Here is a 17,496-nt window from a genome sequence, read left to right on the forward strand (position 1 = left end):
CAATGCCCGCGCGCGCGCCCTAATGCGCATGAGCGAGGCCCGGGTGCCAGAAGCCAGGGCAGGGAGCGGTGTATAGGAAGCAGGGGAGCCGGCCTGGAGCAGGGCTGCCGACGGGCGCCGGGAGCGGGGACCGGGCCGCCTGGGGACCGCAGGTGGTGGAGGCTGGAGACCGTGGAGCGGGGGATGTCTGCCAGAGGAGCCGGGGAGCGAAGCAGGGAAGCCGGGGAGCGTGGCAGGTGAGCCGGGGGGCAGAGCAGGGGACCCGGAGAGCGTGACAATAGGTTTCCAAAAGGTTAGAATTCTGAAAAGATTCCCTCCATACTTTTCTGAAGATGGTGCTCTAGTGTATTCAAGCGATGTTCCTGTGCTGATGGAAAATGTAACATTAAGTACAATGTGAGCGAGTGGAGACACGTCATTGTTTCATCCAAAAAGTCTGAAAGCTGTGCTACTGCTCAATGGCAGTAAGTATTCTTCAGTGTGTGTAGGGCATGTGTCGCGGGCAGAGGGGCCACGCACGCTACGCTCGGGTTCGGGGACTTCTGCTGCTGCTGCTGCTCGGTGGCTCGAGCGGAGGGCCAGATCCGGGGACTCGAGCAGCGCTCCTCGCCCACGAGTGAAAAGGGGGTGGTTTGTTTGGGGAGATAGTTAGTGACGTCACCCACAGGTCGTGGTGATAATGGGCACCACCACTGCTGGTGACGGGGATCCCGGGAGCGATGGCAGGGAGCAGCTAGGATGTTGGTTCCCCCTCCGTGGGTAGGGGTTGGTGATCCCGGGGCCCGGTGGCGGTACGGGGAGGCTGGATGGCTGGGGTGTACGTACCGAGGGAGCCCGTTTGCCCGCAGGCGCTGGCCCTTGGATCTCTAGCCTATGGCGGTGGCTTTTTATCCTCACGGTGTGGACGGTTGCCTTCTGTCGGGTCTTGGGTGTTAGGGAACCCCTGGGATTCCGGTCACTCTCGGATTTGACCAATGTCGGCGGCTCCTAGCCTGGTCAGGGTCCAATGGCCCTGCCTTTGTGCTTGGTACAGATCCGCTCACCGGTTCAGTTCCCCTCGGGTCACCGCCCGTCCCCGGTCCTACGGTTCAGCTGACTTGTACCACCTCCTGCAGACGGCCACCACCGTCTGCCGACCTTGCTGACAGTGCCTGGGCTCCTACCCAGACACTAACAGTTTCTGTCCTCTCACTTTCCACTACAAAACTAAACTAACTGCTTTTTCCCGCCTCCGGGCCTGTGAACTCCTCGGTGGGTGGGGCCAACCGCCTGGCTCCGCCCCACCTGGTGTGGACATCAGAGCCTGGAGGAGGCAACAAGGATTTTGTGTGACTGATGTAGACTATCCAGGGGAGGGGGTGTGTGTGATTTTGTGTTTGTGACTACCTGGCTAGTCCAGGGCGTCACACATGCTATGCACTTGGAAGAAAGCTGTGAGAATTTAGACTTTATTCTCAAGAAACTTAACTACAAGGAGCATGGATGGTCAATATGTGGTGGTCTAAAAATGTTCTCATTGCTTCTTGGGCAGCAAGGAGGATATATTAAATACCCATGCTGTTCTGCCTCATGGCAGCCTGCTAATAGTCATTCATTGAAATTTCTGTTACAATCCCTAGAGGTCATTGTTATTCTTTTGAATTGCTGAGTTTCCCTTTAAGCTAAATGTATTCTGGGTAAGGAATGCCTCCCTGAGCTGAGAAGAAGCCTGCAGCCATTTTTTCTTTGGATTTGTCAGGAAAGGACATGCCGACTTACCTCTCTGTACATTCACCCCTGCCTAGTGTAATCCGGTGAGCAAAGCAAATTACATGTGTTAGTGATAGAATCCTAGATGGAAGAGTGTAGTAAATGCATTGTACATTGTACTTCTACACCTTTAGTGTCATCCCTGTCTTGTTTGTCTAGATAAGATTTCTATGTATTGCAGATGCAGTGACCTTTCACCTACATTCTCGTAAGAACTGCATCTCATGTACTGTTATGCTATGTTAACTCTGTATTAACACTGTACTGACTGTAATCATTTTCTTGTTATAGTTTTTACCCGTATAAAACAGTATCTTGGATATACCGTATTCTGTCTTCAACTGCATCTTGGATATTCCTATATTCACTGTATATTCCATGTATACTGCAATCAAGTTCACGTTACCAGCTAATAAATCAAGGCTATTGAACTCCACAGTCTGTTTATTTGAAATGTGAACTAGGGTTTAGCTGTATGCTAGAGATTCACAGCATTACGTAAAAGAAGGCAGAACACATGCTTTTTGTGTGAATTGGAAAGCCAGGTTAGGACTCTTCACTGGAGCAAAAAAAATTGGCCAACAAGAACATCTTTGTAACCGGGACTCAAGAACATTGTTGCATAAAGCTTAGTTGATCCCACCTAAAGTTCTCTTGCCACCACTCCACTGTAAGCTTGGACTGATGAAGCTGTTTGTGAAAGCGCTACTGAAAGAAGGAGAGATGTTTAAGTACCTGTGTACCAAGTTTCAGGGACTGTCAGAATCAAGTCTGAAGGAAGGTGTGATGCCCTGGCAAAACCAGGTAGTTACAGATAGGCCCCCGCACAACACCTTTCCTCACTTAGGAAACACACAGCCGACCTGAAACCCTAGTCACCTAGGACACTGAAGCCAGGACCGAAACCAGCGGCCTAGCTAATTAAATGATTGAGGGCAGGATTATAGGTCCTATCCCACCTAAAGTCCCTCAAAGAAGACAACAGCCCACTGATAGGGATAAGGCCACCGCCAGGGCCCTTAGATCCCACGGGCCAGCGCCTGCGGGCACGGCTCCTTAGGCCATATCCAGCCGGGAGCGGACTCCTGAGTTCCAGACCAGGCAGTCCACCATACACAAAAACAAGTGCAGAGTAAAGGACAGCGAGCACCAGCCTGGGTGGGGGACCTGAATGCAACTGGCCGGGGCGGCAGGCCACCAGCACCTTTGGTTTACCGAAAGACTCGTGTGATTCATTTACTGTGAGTAACCAAACATCCCCCTGCTTGCTCAGGCGCGCCGGCCCTTGCCATCACCATACCCTGCACAAAGACACTGGGCCCCGGGGCAATCATCCCTACACACGGAGGGGTTAACATCCAGCTGCCACTACATCTCTCCCGGGTATCCCATAACGGCAGCGGTGGTGTCCCACCTCACCACACACCGTTGGTGGCGTCACAAACTTAATACGGCCTAGCCCATACATCTACATTCCTCCTTTTATTCGACATGTCCGCGAGACCCCCGGGTCGAGCCACTCTCTTAGAAGGTCTGGATCCGACCAACGGCGGCTGCTGGCACAGGGGCAGCACAAAAGCATTTTTGTGGGTTCGGATATTCAGAAACCCATGAATGAAGGATGACGTGTTTTAAACAATAATGAAAACTGTTGAAAAAAGGGCTTGGGACTCTTTGAAAGAAGCAATAAATACGTTTCTAGGTAACAACAAAGAATCAAAATTTAAGTCCATCGTGGAGAACATGCTGAAACGTTTCAAAGCCTTGGGTTGTCTAATGAATTTGAAGTTACATTTTTTACATTCCTATTTGGACTACTTGTCTGAAAACCTTGGTGCTGGTGGGAAGAACAAGAAGGTTTTCATCGGAATATCAAGGAGATGGAACGACGATACCAAAGTAAATGAAACGTGAACATGATTGCCGGATGCTTCACAGAGAAGATCCACAGGCCTTCTATAAGAGAAAAGGGGGATCTAGAGAAAAGGAAAAAGTGCAAGAATAAATTTCTAATAAAGTTGCAGAATGACTGTACAATAAATAAATGTATTTTATATATAAAATTGTGAATATTTTTGGTTACAATAAGTATTTTTCTTGTTCATGTCACTTGTATGTAACTTCACACATGGATTGTACAAAATCAATATTTGATGGTTAAAAAAAAATATTTATTTTTTTTTTTAAATCAGGACATTAGAAAACATAATAATCAGTCACTGGATTTGAAGTTTCATAAACCAAAATTTGACATAGCTGTGTAATTTGTCGGGCACCCACCGACAATAGAATAGCGCCAGATTTAGGAAGCTGGCTGAGGTCTGCAAAGTCTGTAGCCAGGTGACAAAATTGGCCAACCTGGGTTTCTTCCTTAAGTAGTCTCTGGTATGATGATATGGTATAATCCTGGCAGCCGGAGTCGAAATCCCTAGATTGCGGTTATGATATCCAATCGGAATTGAAGCCCCTAGATTGAAGCCATGTAGCCAAGTGATCCTCTAGTTGAAGCCAAAGTCCCTAGACCGAGTCCACAAGGCATCCTGGTTCTGATCCCCTAGCCAGCTCTTAAGAGCTTAGACTAGATCGTGCAACATCCATCAACAACCTGGTGACTCCAAGAAGTCCCCTTTTATAGCCATAACCTTCCCTTAGGATATACTGTGCCCTTATCAGATTGGTTGTACAAGGTTGCTTCTCTTATTGGATGAATTTCAAGCTGCATGGATAATGTTCATTTAAATGATGTGGATAGAAAGACTGAAGATATCTACATGTAGTCTGAAATCCATCATGAATCAATACTATTTTACACAGTCATAAGCAGCCCATGGGCATTCACCTGCATTCAAACCAATAACAGCTCATAGACCAGACAATCCATCTACCACTGGACCAAAGACAGGAAGTTAAATCCACTGCCTGCGGTAACCAACTTAATCCTATAGGCTACTCACACAACAAACCCAACAGAAAGGAAAAAAACATGGCTTCGATTATCCATCCAATGAAAACGCATAACCATTGTGAGCCATTGGACAATGCAATTGGACACTTGGTGACATGGTGCACGGCCCAATGAATCAAGTCTTTACTTCATATTCACGGTTTAAGCCCTTGGGTTCTAATGTGCCCAGAGTACATATCCAGAAAGATTCTCTTTCTTTGAGCTAAACACAAGTCAACAATACATTGTAAGCAGATTCTATTACCAGTCCCACACCATTTTGTGACGCATAATCACACAGTGATCCAATTAAGATTCCAAGTCATCGAACATGTCCAAGCCATACGCAGAGGAGGCAATAGAATTAGGAAGCTCAAAGAAAGGGAATCTTTCTGGATATATACTCTGGGCACATTGGAACCCAAAGGCTTAAACCATGAATATGAAGTACAGACTTGATTCATTGGGCCATGCATGGACATAATGGACATAATTCTAATAGGCAGGACAGGTAATAAGGAGCACAAGTTATATGCTAAAATGTGTTGTGTGACAAGACAGACACAGGAAAGGACATGATAACAGGTGTAGGGACCAACAAGGTGAGACAAGGGGTATCAGGATAGGGTCAAGTAGGTATGAATGTAGTAATGGGGCAGGCATAGAGAATTGTATGTGAATGTGAATTACAATAAATCACTAAGGAAAGGAATATGTGAGTGTGTGCCTAATGTAAACTAATATTGTACTGGCAAAATTATAGATGGAAAGGGAAAAGGGGAGGGGGGAGAGAGGAGGCTGTAATTGACTACAAGGGTATGAGTTATGAGTGATCATAGGGATAGTGTTACATAAGTGGAAATACCTATGGAGGACCGGATGTGTAAGCGCATACCTTATACAAACCTATAGAGTGCTGATGGGTGAGAGTGTGATGTTAGATATAAGACATCCTATAGTGAATAGTGAGCCGTAATCAAGTGCAACAGGGATATTTCACGTGACTATGGGAACCTGGAAGGTAAAGAAAGGGGAGAAAAAACTGTTAGACAAGGTAATCAGACATAATGTAACCAGTTGATCAGACATGATCACCTGGTTTGAGACCCCCTGCCTTACACTATATAGATATCATGTTCATTCCCCATCTATCTTGCTCAGGAGAGCATCTCCCTCCCCCGGCACCAAGAGCAGCTCATACTGAATTGTTACATTGACTAGTAACACTGCACACAGAAATGCACCTTAATATTCCACTGTTAACCCTTTCCTCCCAGCAGTAACACACAACTCCTCACCTTGATATCATGGTGATTTATGGTCAGAATGACTTCAATGCGATCAGTGATTTCTATTCTAGCTCTGCTCACATAGATTTTATATCCACACTCAACTATAGGCCGTTCTTCATATTTTGGGGGCTTTTAGTCAGATATACTAGTTTGTGCCTGTATAGTATTGGTGTAGATGGGAGTGTAGGGCATGGGTTACATGGCACTGTGGTGGAATACTGATGGGAGGTATTGGTGCTGTGTTTGATGCTTCTACTGGGTATTTTCCTACAAATACTGGAACAGCTCACTGCTTAGAATGATCCTTCCCAGCTCTATAATATATTATATATACCCCACAATGCAGGCTCACACACACATTTGTCTCAAGTGTGTTGTAGGGACACAGATACAGTCTTGGTCATGTGACTAAAGGCTACTTTACACACTGCGATATCGGTCCCGATATCGCTAGTGTGGGTACCCGCCCCCATCTGTTGCGCGACACGGGCAAATCGCTGCCCATGCCGCACAACACCGACCAGACCCGTCACACATACTTACCTGCCCGGCGACGTCGCTGTGTCCGGCGAACCGCCTCCTTTCTAAGGGGGCGGTCCGTGCGGCGTCACAGCGACGTCACTGAGCGACCGCCCAATAGCAGCGGAGGGGCGGAGATGAGTGGCCGGAACATCCCGCCCACCTCCTTCCTTCCTCATAGCGGCTGGGAGGCAGGTAAGGAGAGGTTCCTCGTTTCTGCGGTGTCACACGGAGCGATGTGTGCTACCGCAGGAGCGACGAACTACATCATTACTGCTGCAGTAACGATAATCGAGAATGGAGACCCATGTCACCGATGAGCGATTTTGCACGTTTTTGCAACGATGCAAAATCGCTCATCGGTATCACACGCAGCAACATCGCTAATGCGGCCGGATGTGCGTCACAAATTCCGTGACCCCAACGACTCCGCATTAGCGATGTCGCAGCGTGTAAAGCCCCCTTTAGTGGGAGTGGTGTACAGGGTCTTAGCAGTAAAGAGTATTCCATATTTCTGCCAGATACCCACAGAGATATTGAAATTTGAAAAAAGAGACTTCTGCTCATTGAAGGTAAGAACTGCTCACATAGCGTTCAACTCCACAGCAAACGAGTGCTCTAGCACTGGCATCTCAGCAGGGATATTCCCCTACTACACATGTGTGTCTAGGTCACTGTGACAGTTTACAGGACATAACTCAGGGCACCTAGACAGAAGGCAGAGGGACTACTTTCTATTTCTGGTGTAGAGCTTAGTACAATATATATATATTTATACTATTACATGGGACACATGTACCTTGTATTACCATTATTCGCTGTATATGAACCCCTTTTCTCCGGGCATTATTTGTCTATAGCATTTTTCACGAACCTGAGGCAACTGAGAACCCTTCAGTGAAGGAATTCCACTAACCCTCACAATACCTACCAGGGGCCTCCCTGCAGTAACTCAGGTAGTTGTACCCATTCTCTTTCCGCATTCTATGTGTTCTTCTTCTTTCTTCTTTTTTTTCTTTTTTCTTCTTTTTATTTCTATCATGTAGTTCAGGGGTTTATAGATATATGTCCTGCATCTCATATTTCCTTTAGTGGTGCTTCTTACCCATTCTCATATCATTTACCCTAGTATTTCATGATCCTGAGGCGACTGAGAACCCTTTAATAAAGGAATCCTTTTTCACCTGAATTGTCAAGTGATACTTACCAGTGACTATCACGTAATGTTACAGGTAGTTCCATTTTCTTCCTCTTCTTTCTCTCCTTTCTTCTTTGTCACACGGTCCATTGTGTTATAGCCCACGTGTCATGATAACACTTGTACCATCTTTTCATTTAGATTCCACCTACAATTATTTACCGATTCCAGTTCTGGAATAGGCTTTCATCATCTACTCACTAGAATTCTCAAGTTCATAAGGTACTGAGACATATACATGTTCACACCATTATAAAGAACAAAGTATAAACATTGAGGTTTTTCTCACACCCATGTTCCTGTGTTCTTTGATATGATATGTGTTCATTTCCTTCACTATATAGGATTGCAAGTTTTCCATTTGTACCTTAATGGCAATGACGCTATACAATTGAACACATATCATCCTGTTATCCATATAGGTGTGTATTTACCTGCTTGACTATTTTTGGTTGTTTGATCCAGAATGTTTCTCCAGATAGGTCATGTGGAAATTTTCTTTCCTCAGTACAAATGTTTTCACTATGGCTTTGGAAAATTTTTTTGTATGTGCATCATGGTCATTTGACCCATTGTACTCTCAAGTAGCAATATATTGTACTGTTATGTTGTACTATGTACTAATTACGTGTTTATATGGTTTTGTAACCCTTTATGATCTTAGATAACTTTATCCTTGATAAAGACCTAAAAACAAGCTCGAAACGTTGGATGAATTATCCTTTTGCACAAATAAAGAATTTTCAGCATTCTAAGAGTTCTTTTCTTACGTTATTGATCACTATAGTGTGCCAGAGCTATTTCTATTGAATTAACTCTTATTTTTTCTGAGCACCTGCTATATACACAGTGAGCCAGACATATTCAATTTTCATTCAGAAGGCAGAGGGAAGCCTTAGCAGCTGAGCCTATATCTTGGCTTGTGAGCATTAGAACAGGCCGGCGATTACAGGGTAACATGAAAAATGTCCAGCTTGCATTATGACTAGAACATGACAATATCCTTTTAAGTACTAACCTATGATGCGTTCCTAAGCAGTTGATGTTATATGTTCTACATTTCATTTTCTGCATACTTTACAAGTAGTAGAATTTGCTTTGATATAGGCAACTGGATTTTCACAATGAAAAGGCAAAGGATAACGCCCGAAAAAGACGCCATACATTATGTCAGTGCCATCACTGACAAACCTGGATTGACCATGAAATACATCAATCCCCTTAAAGGTGAGTTAAAACAAGTTTTAACTAAATTGCCTTAATATTGTCATGCATTAGAATGACTGTCTTAGGTAATGATAAATATTTTCTACAGGAAGAGGAGTGTTTGCTGAAACTGAAATCGAAAAAGGGAGTTTTGTTGCAGAATATCGAGGTGAGCTCACGTATGCACTTACGATGGTAGACAACTACTCGAGATTTATGGTTGTGGTACAAGTCAAAGATCTAATGGCCCATACTGCAGCGAAGGTCTTCCAAGCACACTTATGCAGACCTCATGGCTACTCAGAGAGAGTCCTCACAGATCAAGGCACTGCCTTTGAAGCGGAAATCTTCAAGGACTTCTGCAGCTTTTACCGATGCAGGAAGATGCGTACTACACCCTACCATGCTCAAACCAATGGTTATCAACCTGCTCAGGACTTTACCCCATATTCCAGATGTGGCCTTACAAGTGATTTATAGAGGGGTAACAATACGTTGGGATCATCGGATCTAATCTCCCTTTTTATACACCCTAAAATCTTGTTTGCGTTAGAATAAACAATAACATCATAAAGGTATAGCAGTACCGTTTCAAAGTTTCGGTGTCCCAAGCAGCATTCCATCAGCCTCTGGAAGGTTCCTGGCAAATTGCACAGCTCGAAGGGCATGCTTTTGAACTCGCAGAGACCCATCGGGGTGGCAAAGGCGGTCTTCTTCCGGTCTGCCTCAGCAACGGACACTTGCCAATAGTGACTAGTGAGATCAAGGGTAGAAAAATAATTTGCAGTTGTCAATGCAGCTAGCTATTCCTCAATACAGGGGAGTGGTGCTGTCCTTCTTCTTTAACAGGACCAACGGAGCTGCCCAGAGGCTACAACTGTCACGGATAACCCCAGCCTCCTTCATGTTGCTCAACATGTCCTTGGTACACTGGTAATGTGCAGGTAGATTTGGCTTATATCTCTCTTTGATGGGTGGGTGTGCACTTGTGGGGATGTAGTGTTTGACCCCTTTTATTTTTCAAAAGTCTAGCGGATGTTTGCTGAAGACTTGCTCGTATTCTTGCACTAGCCTGTAGACCCCCTTCTTGTGATGTGAAGGTGTGGAGTCAGTGCCTACGTGTAATTCCTTACACCACTCCTCTGGCTGACTTGGTGAGCTGTCACTGAATGGGTGGGCTGAAGCAATGGTGGATGCTGCTGTTTGGATAGCATGTGTATCTACTGAGAACAGCTTATCAATGGTGGCAAATCGGAGCAGCTTAATCTTTTGCTCTCCGCAGTTCAACACTCTCATGGGCACTCTTCCCTTCCATATTAATGAATAAAACTATGATGTAAATAGCATATAGATACCCCACAAATGCAGATAAAAGTAGGTTATGGGAAAAGGGGGAAGAGAGAAACAGGAAAATAGTGGAATAAAGTATAACTTCCAGGTGGGAGAGGAAATGGCAGCACAGCCAGTGGAGGTGAAGCAAGGGGAGCCTGCAACTAAAGAGTTGAGAGCGTTATCACATGGTGACTGAGCCTGATTGTAACGGGAGCATAGAGGTGCCGATCCTGTCTTACCTGCGTTGGTGTAGAAGTGGGTGTCCTGTGGTGGAGTCAGCTATGTGCAGTGGTGGCCGTGGGTTCTTTTATGTGCGACCGTAGTAATAGCTGTGCCCACTTCCTGTATGGGAATGGAATGCAGTGAGTCTAATGGAACGCACGCCTGCGCATTTGTGTTTAACGTCGCGCATGTGCAGAACGGAGAAAAGGCTGCGCTCACTTCCTAATGAAAGGGAGTGAGACGCAGCTGGGAAGGGAAGGGAAAAGATTAGGGTTTGGGGATGATGAAAGGGCTTTCTACGGGCAAGGATGGCAAAGGGTGGCAGTGACGGAAAGTCAGGCAGATGGTCCTGTCCTGTCCTGTCCGTCCGTCTTTTTGTATCATGAATTGGAAAGACTGCAAGGGGGAGGGGAGGTGCTTGTGCCCAAAAGGAGGAGTTATTCAGATTCATTGCAGTGGGCGGCGGCTGCAAAAAGTACCATTCTCCTTGTTTTTGCTCTGCAAAACAGCCTTTTCAAGGGTTTGGCTTGGGTGACAAAATGTCTTCTGTAGGCGTGGGTTTGTCTCCCTCTCCCTAAGATGTGTCCGGTATAGGCCAGGGTGCCACTCAAGGCCGTAACCAATTCGGGTTATAGCTTCTCGGCCTTTTGGCTAAGATCAAGTGTAGTTTCGGAGGACGCTACCTTGGTCGGTACTGGAAGGTGCCTGGGATTGCACGTCTGCCGGCCTTGAGGGAGTGTGTGCGCCTTCTGGTGACACATAGCCCTCTTGTGCCTGGACGGTTCCCAGGCAACGGGAGGCGATCACCTTTGTTATTTTGAAGTCCTACTGATAAACAGAAAAAAAAAAAATTAAATCTGTTCTTATCAGTTTAATATCTGATACGTCCCCTCTCTAGGGACCATATATTAAATGGATTTTTAGAACAAGGAGATGGAAAAAATCTTGCTCTGTCCACTCCACGCATTGACCTGGTATTGCAGTACCTCCAGGACCGGTGCACCCCTTCTTAACCGAGTTTCCAAAAGCAGAACTCAATTCACCTGATTCAAATGAGCCTCATTAGTGAATTGAAAGAAAGCAAAAACTTTATATGCACCTCAATTTGGCCAATTCACTTTTCACACTTTCACCCTTTTTTTTTATCTTTCACACCTTTTACTTGCTTTATTGATGCAAAAGCTGTGCCAAATAGCAAACTCATCTCCACTCAACTTGACCAACTCTGCTATGTCCCGTGCAGTATCTTATTCTCAGTCTTATCTAGATCATTTGCAATTGAATAGAATAGATCCCTTTTGGACACATTGGATTCAGCTGCTGCAGTGACTGCAGGTGTTAGAAGATGCAGACTTGGCATCAGGTGCTGTCTATCAGATTCCACTCCAATTAAAGCTTCCATTGTTTTTTGGTGTTTTCTTTGAGCAATGATGATGTCTTTAGTGATCTGTTGGCTCCCTCTCCTGGAGGAAGAGTTTGCTTGCTCTTGGACTTTCAAAAAGAGAGGTCATGATAGACATTTAGCTTCTGAGCCCAATTGGGGACAGTCATGGGTGATGAATGTTTTGCAACCTGCTGCGAAGCCTGATACCGCAATATAAGGAACGTCAAATACTAAGAATGGGCGGCCTATGAAAGAATTAGTACTTTCATTAAGCATACTTAAACGGCTAATTGGGAATAGACAAACTGTAAAAAGCCCTCTGAGAAAGCCCCTCTCTATCCTTTGTCAGTAAGCTTTTCTGTAGTCTGCCTGTTGATGTATTTTCCGTTTGAACAGTGCACAACATGAAGTGACGGAACACTGGCTTGTCACAATGTCCCCCGCTGACATCACAATAGCGCTGCTGCCTAGAAAGCCAGCTGCGCAGCAGAAGTTGCTCTTTGGGTGGGATGGTGGGCTAATGTATCTATTCCTGCTTGGTGAGAGTTTGACATGATCTAGAGCAACGAGTTCCAGCGGCTAGCGGTTGATTATTGGCTGTAATGGGGCTTTCTGGCTGGTGCTAGCCTTTCTTCTTAGCACACAGGAACCACAATCCCTACACCATGCTTCGATGGATTCTCTCATCCCAGCCCAGTAAAACTACATATTTCACACAGTTATAGGCAGCCCATGGGCATTCACCTGGATTAAAACCCATAACAGCTCATAGACCAAACAATCAATCTACCACTGGACCAAAGACAGGAAGCTAAATCCACTGCCTGCGGTAACTAACTTAATCCTATAGGCTACTCACACAACAAACCCAAGAGAAAGGAAAAAAACATGGCTTCGATTATCCATCCAATGAAAACGCATAACCATTGTGAGCCATTGGACAATGCAATTGCACACATGGTGACATGGTGCACGGCCCAATGAATCAAGTCTGTACTTCATATTCACGGTTTAAGCCCTTGGGTTTTAATGTGTCCAGAGTACATATCCAGAAAGATTCCCTTTTTTTGTGCTAAGCACAAGTCAACAATACATTGTAAGCAGATTCTATTACCAGTCCCACACCATTTTGTGACGCATAATCACACAGTGGCCCAATTAAGATTCCAAGTCATCGAACATGTCCCAGCCATACGCAGAGGAGGCAATAGAATTAGGAAGCTCAAAGAAAGGGAATCTTTCTGGATATATACTCTGGGCACGTTGGAACCCAAGGGCTTAAACCATGAATATGAAGAACCGACTTGATTCATTGGGCCGTGCACATTTTTTCTAACGCCCGGTTCTTTTTCGTGTTCACACTATATATGGTTCCACTATGTATGGAGTTCCATTCTTCCTTGTTTTTTATTTGTCATGTTTGTCATGTCTGATCAACTGGTTACATTATGTCTGATTACCTTGTCTAACAGTTTTTTCTCCCCTTTCTTTACCTTCCATGTTCCCATAGTCACGTGAAATATCCCTGTTGCACTTGATTACGGCTCACTATTCACTATAGGATGTCTTATATCTAACATCACACTCTCACCCATCAGCACTCTATAGGTTTGTATAAGGTATGCGCTTACACATCCGGTCCTCCATAGGTATTTCCACTTATGTAACACTATCCCTATGATCACTCATAACTCATACCCTTGTAGTCAATTACAGCCTCCTCTCTCCCCCCCTCCCCTTCTCCCTTTCCATCTATAATTTTGCCATATATACTAGCAAACACTCAGTGTACCTAGTGGCATCCTATTCGTGGCTATTGGACCTTGCTATAGTCCCACTAGTGCCAAGACATTTGCAGAGCGCATCTGCCTGCGTTGCACACTCCAACTAATTATAAGTAAGCCATTATACTAGCAAACACTCAGTGTACCTAGTGGCATCCTATACGTGGCTATTGGACCTTGCTATAGTCCCACTAGTGCCAAGACATTTGCAGAGCGCATCTGCCTGCGTTGCACACTCCAACTAATTATAAGTAAGCCATTATACTAGCAAACACTCAGTGTACCTAGTGGCATCCTATCTGTGGCTATTGGACTTTGCTATAGTCCCACTAGTGCCAAGACATTTGCAGAGCGCATCTGCCTGCGTTGCACACTCCAACTAATTATAAGTAAGCCATTATACTAGCAAACACTCAGTGTACCTAGTGGCATCCTATACGTGGCTATTGGACCTTGCTATAGTCCCACTAGTGCCAAGACATTTGCAGAGCGCATCTGCCTGCGTTGCACACTCCAACTAATTATAAGTAAGCCATTATACTAGCAAACACTCAGTGTACCTAGTGGCATCCTATACGTGGCTATTGGACCTTGCTATAGTCCCACTAGTGCCAAGACATTTGCAGAGCGCATCTGCCTGCGTTGCACACTCCAACTAATTATAAGTAAGCCATTATACTAGCAAAAACTCAGTGTACCTAGTGGCATCCTATCTGTGGCTATTGGACTTTGCTATAGTCCCACTAGTGCAAAGACATTTGCAGAGCACGTCTGCCTGCATTGCACACTCCAACTTTTTTAAACTAAGCAATTTTACTAGCAAACACTCAGTGTACCTAGTGGCATCCTATACGTGGCTATTGGACTTTGCTATAGTCCCACTAGTGCCAAGACATTTGCAGAGCGCATCTGCCTGCGTTGCACACTCCAACTAATTTTAACTTAGCCATTATACTAGCAAACACTCAGTGTACCTAGTGGCATCCTATACGTGGCTATTGGACTTTGCTATAGTCCCACTAGTGCCAAGACATTTGCAGAGCGCATCTGCCTGCGTTGCACACTCCAACTAATTATAAGTAAGCCATTATACTAGCAAACACTCAGTGTACCTAGTGGCATCCTATACGTGGCTATTGGACCTTGCTATAGTCCCACTAGTGCCAAGACATTTGCAGAGCGCATCTGCCTGCGTTGCACACTCCAACTAATTATAAGTAAGCCATTATACTAGCAAACACTCAGTGTACCTAGTGGCATCCTATACGTGGCTATTGGACTTTGCTATAGTCCCACTAGTGCCAAGACATTTGCAGAGCGCATCTGCCTGCGTTGCACACTCCAACTAATTATAAGTAAGCCATTATACTAGCAAACACTCAGTGTACCTAGTGGCATCCTATACGTGGCTATTGGACCTTGCTAAAGTCCCACTAGTGCCAAGACATTTGCAGAGCGCATCTGCCTGCGTTGCACACTCCAACTAATTATAAGTAAGCCATTATACTAGCAAACACTCAGTGTACCTAGTGGCATCCTATCTGTGGCTATTGGACTTTGCTATAGTCCCACTAGTGCCAAGACATTTGCAGAGCGCATCTGCCTGCGTTGCACACTCCAACTAATTATAAATAAGCCATTATACTAGCAAACACTCAGTGTACCTAGTGGCATCCTATACGTGGCTATTGGACTTTGCTATAGTCCCACTAGTGCCAAGACATTTGCAGAGCGCATCTGCCTGCGTTGCACACTCCAACTAATTATAAGTAAGCCATTATACTAGCAAACACTCAGTGTACCTAGTGGCATCCTATACGTGGCTATTGGACTTTGCTATAGTCCCACTAGTGCCAAGACATTTGCAGAGCGCATCTGCCTGCGTTGCACACTCCAACTAATTTTAACTTAGCCATTATACTAGCAAACACTCAGTGTACCTAGTGGCATCCTATACGTGGCTATTGGACTTTGCTATAGTCCCACTAGTGCCAAGACATTTTCAGAGCGCATCTGCCTGCGTTGCACACTCCAACTAATTATAAATAAGCCATTATACTAGCAAACACTCAGTGTACCTAGTGGCATCCTATACGTGGCTATTGGACTTTGCTATAGTCCCACTAGTGCCAAGACATTTGCAGAGCGCATCTGCCTGCGTTGCACACTCCAACTAATTTTAACTTAGCCATTATACTAGCAAACACTCAGTGTACCTAGTGGCATCCTATACGTGGCTATTGGACTTTGCTATAGTCCCACTAGTGCCAAGACATTTGCAGAGCGCATCTGCCTGCGTTGCACACTCCAACTCATTATAACTAAGTTGCATTGTCAGGGATATTTATTCTTTATTATTCTGCTGTTAATAAAGCTAGACCACCACTGCAATCTTCACCACCTCTCAATTTTTACTACCACATTTTCAGTCCACAATCTTGTCGCAATCAACATGAGTGGCAAAATGACAGATGCTGGTGGAAAGGGGAAGAGGCGTGGTGGAAAAGGCAAAAAAGGTTTTGTCTGTGGGGAAAGTGGCAAAGCTCCATTATCATCTGCTGAAGATAGACCATCTACCAGAAAAAGTAAGATGTCTACTACTTACCGTGGACAATCCGATGTGCTCCCTTTTTTACGGACACGAACAACAGGAAGAAAGGTAGATGATGGGCAAAAAAGGAAAATGCTTGAATGGATCTCAAGTGGTCCAACAAGTGCCCTCTCAGCCACTTCAAGTACCGCATCCAAAAAACACCAGTCCTCTGAGTTGTCATCCCAATCACACTTGATTTCTCCCAGCTCTGAAGTCTCCATCAGCCCTGCACAGTATGGTGGAACTGAGATGGCTGAGTCTGCAGAGCTGTTCAGTCACACTATAGCCTGGGAATCAGAGGTCTGCTCCCAAGCTACAGTGAGTACAGAACAGGAAATGGTCTGCAGTGATGCCCAGAACCTTTGTGACTCTGATTCAGGCCGTGAGGACCAAGTTTCTGAGCATAATGTTGACCCTTTGTCACAAACTGTAACACCTGTGGTTATAGACAATGAGGAACATACTGATGAAGATGAGACGCAGATACCCGATTGGGATGACAACTTAAATATTCGGTCAGGGCAAGAAGAGGCTCGGTCTGAGGGGGAGGGGAGTGCAAACACAACAATTGATGATGAAGTTCTAGATTCCACCTACTGTCAACCCCCAGTCAGGCACTTGAGGAGGTCAACAGAGGCGGTGGAGGAGGATGCAACCGACGACGAAGTTACCTTGCGCCTTCCTGGACAGAGTCGGAGCACTGGTAGCACGTCTACAACTGCATCCTCAGCCACCACTCTGCCTATGAGCATTATTCGGGGTGGATCAACAGGTCGCATGGCCTCTAAGCCTTGCCTAGCCTGGTCCTTTTTTGACATAGAAAAAGATCGCCCAAATCATGTGATATGTAAAATTTGTCATGATTCTCTTAGTAGAGGTCAAAACCTCAGCAGTTTGACAACTTCTTCCATGAATCGTCACATGAATAAATATCATAGGTCCCGGTGGGAAGCTCACTGTGCTGCAATGCTGCAAGAGCGAACCATCCACCGCCCGCCCCTTCCAGTGCATCCGCGCGCTCTTCATCTTCTAGGACTGTGGGGACAGCTGTCACACCTGTTTTTCCACGCCAAACTTCCACCACTGTAACCGCAACAGGCAGTTTGCTTGTAAGGTCGTCAGTTGGTTTGGAAGGGGAAACAAGTGAGTGTGTACAGCTCTCTCAGACATCGATAGCACCAACGTTGGATGAAGGCAACATCATGTCTCCGCCTGCACTTTCCTCACAAACCTGCATTTTTCCAGGGACACCCTACTCAACACCGTCTACACA

At 45.3% G+C, this 17,496-nt stretch overlaps 1 pseudogene; it reads left to right on the plus strand.

Moving 5' to 3' along the window:
* The first annotated feature begins 11,264 nt into the window (after nt 1-11,264).
* On the plus strand, nt 11,265-11,470 carry LOC142285043 (U2 spliceosomal RNA; annotated as a pseudogene).
* The last annotated feature ends 6,026 nt before the right edge of the window (nt 11,471-17,496 follow it).

This window comes from Anomaloglossus baeobatrachus, unplaced genomic scaffold (assembly GCF_048569485.1).
Source record: "Anomaloglossus baeobatrachus isolate aAnoBae1 unplaced genomic scaffold, aAnoBae1.hap1 Scaffold_588, whole genome shotgun sequence".
NCBI classification, from domain to species: Eukaryota; Metazoa; Chordata; class Amphibia; order Anura; family Aromobatidae; genus Anomaloglossus; species Anomaloglossus baeobatrachus.